Source organism: Magnolia sinica, chromosome 10 (genome assembly GCF_029962835.1).
Source record: "Magnolia sinica isolate HGM2019 chromosome 10, MsV1, whole genome shotgun sequence".
Taxonomy (NCBI): Eukaryota; Viridiplantae; Streptophyta; class Magnoliopsida; order Magnoliales; family Magnoliaceae; genus Magnolia; species Magnolia sinica.
The window spans coordinates 28,887,364-28,895,337 of NC_080582.1; the positions used below are offsets into that span (position 1 = coordinate 28,887,364).

General features: G+C 40.8%; 1 non-coding gene across 1 annotated transcript; it reads left to right on the plus strand.

Moving 5' to 3' along the window:
- Window positions 1-1,357: 1,357 nt before the first annotated feature.
- LOC131217884 (small nucleolar RNA R71) lies at window positions 1,358-1,464 on the plus strand. Its single transcript, XR_009157470.1, has one exon. It is a non-coding gene; the product is annotated as a small nucleolar RNA R71 (small nucleolar RNA).
- The last annotated feature ends 6,510 nt before the right edge of the window (window positions 1,465-7,974 follow it).

A 7,974-nucleotide genomic window follows, 5' to 3' on the forward strand; every position in this document is an offset into this window, starting at 1 on the left:
AATAAAATCTATCAACTTGGACCAATACATCATCGATTATCCTTCTTAGTACACGAACAGAGTGATCAACAAGTTGTAGTGTGGTTAGGGTGGGTTTTAATTCACCCAAACCTAACTATTTGTATACCGAGTAGAGAATCAGATTGATGCTCGCTCCTAAGTCAAGAAGTGCATGATCAATTCGATGGTCTCCGATTACATATGATATGGTTGGGTTACTGGGATCCTTGAATTTCTGTGGCACGTCTTGCTTTAGGATGACACTCACTTTCTCAGTCAAGAAGATCTTCTTTTGAATACTCTGCCGTAGTTTGGTCGTGCATAAGTCTTTCAGGAATTTGACATATGAAGGTATCTATTTTACGACATCAAGTAGAGGGATGTTGACTTTCACTTGTTTCAACACCTCTAGGATATCTTGAGAGTTAGAGAGAGGTTTTGGTGCGACCAACCGTTAGAGAAATGGAGCAACTGGCTTTTCTAGAAGTTCCGGTTCTAATTTTTGTGGGGCCTCACTAGATCCATTATTGTCATCCTCTTCTAGTTCTTGAGGCTTTTTAGCCCTAACTGGAAGGGTTTTATCAATGATCTTCCCACTCCTAAGAGTGGTGATGGATTTAGCGTGCCCCATTTGATTTGAAGAGCTGGGATCACTTATCTCGTATTGCGGTTTAGGATTGGGGAGCAGTTGTGTAGGAAGCATCTCCTTTTCTATAATCGTCATACGTGAATCCATCTTTTGCATAAAGTCTCGCATTACCTGGGTCAGCTCTTGCATGGAATTTTGAACCGGTTCTTCTTGAGGTTTCCCCTGATTTGGATTTTGATTGAAGAAACCTTGAGGGCTAGCAGTTTGTCCATTTCTCCAACTAAAGTTTGGATGATTTTTCAACCAAGATTGTACGTATTAGAGGTTGGTCCATTGAAAGGTCTTTGATAATTATTTACGGCATTGGATTGTTCATTCAACACTTCTCGAAAGGCGGGTATTGTAGGAAAATTTTCAGTTGTATGAATGTTCCAATCACAGATGCCGCGAACACTTTCATTAACCTTATCCTTCTTTCCTTCCATGGCCTCAACTTTCCTTATGAGCGTACTCACTTTATACTTGAGATTATCCTCTTCTTTCAAGAGATACAATCCACCTTTCTCCTTTAATTGAGTCGGCCTAGACGTGGTGTTCGATGTTGGGTAATAATCCCATGATTGTGTTTTTTCAGCAAGACTATCGAGGTAATCCCATACCTCGTCGACATTTTTATTAATGAATTCTCCATTACACATTGTCTCGACCATTTGGCACATGGAAGATGTTAGTCCATCGTAGAAAAAATTTGTAATGCGCCACGTTTCAAAGCCGTGTTGTGGACATGAACTGACTAAATCCTTGAACCTTTCCCAACATTGGTAAAATGTTTCATCCTCCTTTTGGGTGAAGTTCATGATTGCTTTTTTAAGGGTAATCGTTTTATGATGTGGAAAAAATTTCTTTATAAATTCCCTTTGCATATCATTCCATGTGCTAATGGATTTAGGACGCAGTGAATGTAACCACGTCTTAGCCTTCTCCTTTAAGGAAAAAGGAAAGAGTCTCAGCCTGACTGTGTCCTCAGACACATTTTGAAAATATAAAGTGGTTATGATCTCATCAAACTCTTTCAAATGTAAATATGGTTCTTCAGATTCAAGCCCATGAAACTTAGGAGGGAGTTGGATAACCCCTGGCTTGATGTCCATATATCCTGTATTTTCAGGAAAAATCATACATGAGGGCGTACTTACCCCCGCTAGTTGTAAATAATCTCGTAAAGTACGTGGCGGGAGTGCTTGATGCACCTCATTCTCATCCTGAATGTCCTCCACCCTAGGTTGGGGTAAAAGAGGTTAGTTTTCAGCCATCACTTTAATTAACCCAGGGGATTTCGAGTGGTGTTTAGTCCTACGATAGATAGTTAACCCCTCAACCAATCTTCCTTCAGTCAAGAGACGTCGAGTATTGTCACGGGCCCACTTGGGCATGAAACACTCGCAGCCCTCAATCAAATTCAAAACCTAATCCTAAGAAAGGAAAAGAAAATCTAAAAAGAAAGAGAGGGTTGGAAAGAAGTTACCAAATTGGAGTCCCTAAGTTAAAAACCTGCAAAATAAAACAAAATAAGTTAGATTCTAAAAAGAGAAGAAAAATCCTTAAAAAGAAAGATAGCAGTAAACTGATTTCTAAAAGAAGGAATTCCTAAAAGAAAGTGGAAATTTCTAAAATAAATTAGGAAAGTCCTAAACTAGAAAGTAAGTTCCTAAAAGAGATCTGAAAAATAGAAAGTAGAGAAAGAGCTTACCGAATTAGAAATTTCTATCTTAAAAGCCTACAAAATAGGAAAGTTAGTTTCTAAACAAAAATTCTAAAAATAAATTAGGAAACAAAGTTAGATTCTAAAAGAGCCAGAATTAGAAAGTTTCTAAAATAGAAAATCTAAACCTAAAATTAGAAAGTTTCTAAAAATAAAATAAAGGAAAGATGAGTTAGTTTCTAAAAATTAGAAAGAATTTCTAAAAAGGGAAATAACTAACCTAGTTTCTAAAAACAAAAGAGGAAAGTTTCTAAAAATAAACTATTTCCTAAAAATAGGAAAATACTAGAATTAGAAAATTTCTAAAATTCAAACCCTAATTAAAAATAAAAAAAAAGTAAAGGAATTAGAAAGGGATTACCAATTCAGAAGTTTATGTCAGGATCCTACAAAACAGGAAAACAAGTTAGTTTCTAGAAATCAGAAAACCTAGACCTAAAGTTAGAAAAATTCTAATCTTAAACTATTCCTAAAACTAGTTAATTTTAGAAAACGAAACCGTCAGTCCCCAGCAACGGCGCCAAAAACTTGTTCACTCCCCAAGTATAGGGTTGTGATGTAGTAATAAACTCGGGGAGACCGAGATCGAATCCCAAGGGACTGATACCTGTACGTAATCTGAAACTAGGTAGAAATAGAACTAGCCTAAGATGAAATCTAAATCAAATATAAATTGATGAATAATGGTGAGAGATTAATGTAAAACTTAAGAGAAATCAGAGATAAGAAACTAGGGATTTAGAGAATCCACTTGTAGAGATCAGGGAGATCTACGGTCGATTCATGATCTCAACTGGACTTCGAGTCCCATCTTCATCCAGTTGGAAGATATATCACTAAAATTGAATCTGAACTTTTGTTGATCTAGTTTTCAAGAGATAAGACAGTTGTAAATTAGAATGGATTCCATCACAAAACCATGCCTATGAGACAAAGTAAACAATATAATTAAACTAATCCACAACCAATCAGAGAGATGTATGAATGTCAGGAAGAGTTTTGTCATCCAACCATGCCCAGGAGACAATGGTGGACAACAGGGCTTCCTAAATTCATAATCTCTATAATGAAAGAACATGCTCCAAGCTATCACAGATCTATAGTAATTTCAGTCACAACAAACCATTAAAAACTGAAAACATTCCTTTTAATCAAACTAAAATCAACATCTATTCATAACCATGAATCCAATTAGTAAAATTACCTCATCACGCTACAAGCTTCACCTCTTAGCCCTAGCTAAGAGGTTTAGCCCGCCATGATGCGGTTAGCCCTTAAACAAAAACAAAAAGAAAAGAAACAAAATAAAATTACTATCCCTCTCATGTCCAAGCCAAGCTAAGATCAGATTTGTGCTTCACATCCCGCCGAGAGCCCCCTCTTCCCGTTGCTGATCTCTCTTTATAGAGTGATGGAGGTCGGTTTGGAATGGGAAGAACCGACCTTGTTTCGCACTTCCGTTCGCAGCAGCACCGGACTGCGAATGCTTGTTCTGTTTAGCAAAAATGCACCAACAGCTGCGTTTAATCTGAGATCAAGAGAAGATCTCATCCCTTCTAGTAATTCTGACTTGATAGGAAAGATGAAAACCCCATTCTCTGGCTTTTGGACAGTCTGGATCATTGATCCGATTGTGATTCCAGTTACACAACGCCCCACAATACCCGGCACCGGACACGGAAATAGGGCTGCGTAATTGTTTACGCTGTGACGATGGTGGGGTCTATGATGGGCTTCAAAGGATAAATCCACTCCGTCCATTGCGTTCTCCTCGAAAAACCATTCAGGAATGGACTGTTTTGGCTCGGATTCGGTGTGGCCCACTTGGTTTTATGCTCTGTCATCTGTCTTATGTTTGGATGGTTGAGATCCGACATCTGCTGTATTTTGAAATTACGCCACCTAGGCCTGAGTGAGAGGGGACGTGTGAGTCTCATATACGGTCCGGATATGACCGTTGATGCACGGTGGTGGCCCACAAAGATTCGTCCGCAAGTCCCTGTGCGGACGCTGGAAGGAAAAATGGGATTTTCATTTTTAGGGAGGAGTCTCGGTCAAGAGACGGTCTGACCATCTCTTCGTTGCCGTGCACAGCTAGTGCACTTATGCACTACGCACACCCAACTCAGGTGGGTGTCCAGTGTGCTACTTGTAAGAGATCCGATCCGTCCATCCATTTTCTCATCTCATTTAAACTATCGAGCTCCAGTTTGAAGAATATCCAGATCTCAGGTGGGCCCAAAATCAACAATTAATAGGCTAATCTATCCGTTGGCCCACTTCTAGAGATCGTCAATGGATGAAATTTTACGTGTATGGTTAATTTATGGTCTTCATCCCATGTACAAAGTTTCGTGTCAATCGGATGGTGAGAACCCTGTGATCTTGCATTCTGGACCATTTTCAGACCTTTTTAATGTGAACGGCTTGATTTCCTCGGATCCCTGGCATGTAAATCCATTGATCTCAGTCCTCTGGAGTCTGTTCCTTGCTCTGGTGACTTCGGAGCGTTAAATCCATGATTTTAATACTCTTTTTCAATCAAAGCTCCTTAATACATCTTGTAACAAAAACACGATTAAATTATAATATTAGGCATTATCGCGTACGTAAAGTCAGGCAGTAATCGGGGTCTGATATGTAATATTCGACCCGTCCAAGCCATGTGGGCCCTACCTTGGGGTGATGGAAAGACATAAATATCATATTGATCTAATCAAGTGGGGCCACGTCCATGTGGGACCCACATTGAAGAACATTTAAACCGTCTAGTGTCCGAGGATGCTGGACGTGTTTTGTGAAGTGTGAACGGATAGTGAGGTATACTCACAGTAAAAACAGTTTGATTTTTTAAGGCTTTTGGGTGGGCCACTCATACAGGCCCCACCTTGACGTATGGAGCTAATCCATGGCGTTCATCCCATTCCCCAGATCAATTTAGGTGTTAAGCCGAAAAATGAAGTTAATCCGATATTTCATAGAAAATAGTGGCTTTACCATTAAAATACACTCTGATATTTCTATACACCAAAACATGCTCAATATTGGGCTTGTTGGATCTGTTATGAGCTATATAAGCTAGTGGGCGGGGTGAATTCTCCTGATGAGGGCCCAACTTACAAAAATCCTTAAGAAAACTGAAAAAAAATGGCAATAGGCGCTGCCGCTGCCACGTCCAGAGGACGCTGCAGCAACGTCCTGCTGCTGTGTTGGAGAGGCAGGGACATGGGTCCCAATTGTAGGCCCCACCGTGATGTGTGTGGAACATCAGTACCGTGCATTTGGTGGGTCCCCCTTCTAGCAGTGGGCCCCCCAAAAATCAGCCGTATGAGGACCTCAGATGGCCTACACGGCAGGAAACAGTGGGATTAAACGTCTACCATTGGAACCCTTTTGGGTTGTCATAGAAGTTTTGGATCATTATGAAACTTGTTTTTCTTCTTCATCCGGGTTTGTGTGACCTTATCAACGTTGGATGGAAAATAAATGTTATGGTGGGCCACATGTGTGGACCCACCTTATAAAGCAGATTGGTTGGAGTGCCACACACCAGCGATATAGCTGGTGTACGTGACGTTACTAAGTTATGTAGGCCCCACCTTTTCACCTTCGCCATCCATCTATGGGACCCACCATGATGCTTGTGTTGCATCCAAACCGTCTAACCATTTTGAAACATAATTTTATAGCATGAGACTAAAAATGAGACAGATCTAGGATCAGGTGGACCACATTATAGAAAATAGTGGGATTGAGCGTCCACCATTAAAGCCCTTGGACTCCAGGGTTTAGACCATTATGATATTTGTTTTCCCTCTTAATCTAGGTCTTTAAGACCTTATGATTAGATTGGGTGGAAAATAAACTTTATGGTGAGCCCTGTGATTTATTTAACAGTGAGAATTATTATCTCCACTGCTATTTATGGTATGGTCTAAATGATCCTTCAATATGACTCTTTTTGGGTATGTATGAGGCTCATCTTGATGTATTGGTGGTCCGTCTGTTGAGGCCCACCTTGGTATATATATGAGGCCCATATGATTAGGCCTATCTTGATGTATTTATGGCCTTTCGTTGAGGCCCACCTTCATATATATAAGGCCCATGTTATGCAGCCCATTGTGATGTATTCAAGACCCATGGGTTATAGCCCATTGCAATGTACATAAGGCCCATTACTGCGGCCCATTGATGTGGCCCACTTGATGAATATCAGGCCCATGTGATGCGGCCCATTTGATGTATCTAAGGCCCATGGGTCAAGGCCCAACAGGATGTCTATAAGGCCCATTGCAATGTGTGATTCCACTATGGTTTATGTAATGATGTTTATGGCAGGCCGTGCCATGGGAGCAATGATGGTTTGACGTCTACATTGTAAGAATAATGTTGGTTAAATATCCACATTATAACTCTCCCTAGGGCCCATTAATAGGACCATACTTGTTGTGTGTAGGCCATTTAGGCCCATCTTCATTATGAGGATAGTTCATTACCTTATAACATGCTTAGTGTAACTCCATGATTCATGCCCATACGCATCATATGTATGCTTGATATGAGTAGTGATTGATCATAGCATATGCCATTGGGCAGACTATTTATGGGACTCACTAATAGGAGTTACCCACATGAGCGCGTGGTATGTGCAAAATTGCTGCATTACTGGATAGTGTGACTCATACATCTTGCATATGTGTGACATGATCATTGTATGGCCTAATGACATCAGGGCTGTGGCCTCCATAGGCACACTGTGGATGACCGGATTGGATACCGAAAATATTAGCTCAAGCACTGTAGGCACTTAGGATATCCTTGGGTGAAAGACCCAGAACCTTTTTGATACTAGGAAATGATCTAATGTCTAGACCGATTGGATACACGAGCGCAGGAGTGTTAAATACCAGTAGGCCGCGTCTCCCACTGTGTCGTGGTCGGTTGGAAGGGGGTGTAGCCTTATCCGCTTGAGTGAGGGGGTTATAAGTTAGGCTGAGTTTGACCAGTTCGCAAATGAGTCCACTATCGATAAGTCGGGTAGGTATTGGCAGACTACTGGTCAGGTGGATAGTATGGTCTATTCCACTTACTGGGCTATGCAGCTAGGGAGGCGGCAGTCAGTGTGAAGTGTATTAGACCTCGGTGATATCCCAGAGAGAAACTGTACTGATATGTGTACTTGATGATGACTGACATGCTTGCCTGGAATTTCGCATATGACATTTGGCTACATAAGCCTCGCATCGCATGGCCTTGGTATGGCCGATAGCATCCATGTCTTGCATCACATAGCTTTGGTACAACTGATAACATTCATGGACTTACCCGCATATTTCCACATTACTCTAATATTGTATACTTGGCACTTGCCTTGCGCACACACTTACACCGCCTTCTAAGCCTATGTAAACTTATGCACGACCGTTGCGTGCAGGTGATGTTGGATCGCAGCAGCGCCAAGACAGGAGTGCTCATCAAATTATTTTGGAGCCTTTTGATCACCTTGTATTTCCCTTCCTGCTTTGTACTTAAATTTTTTGATATAGTGGGTATGTGGTGATGTTGTTTTGTGACTTGGTTATGCTTGTGGTTATGCTCCATTAAAAAAATCATACTAAAA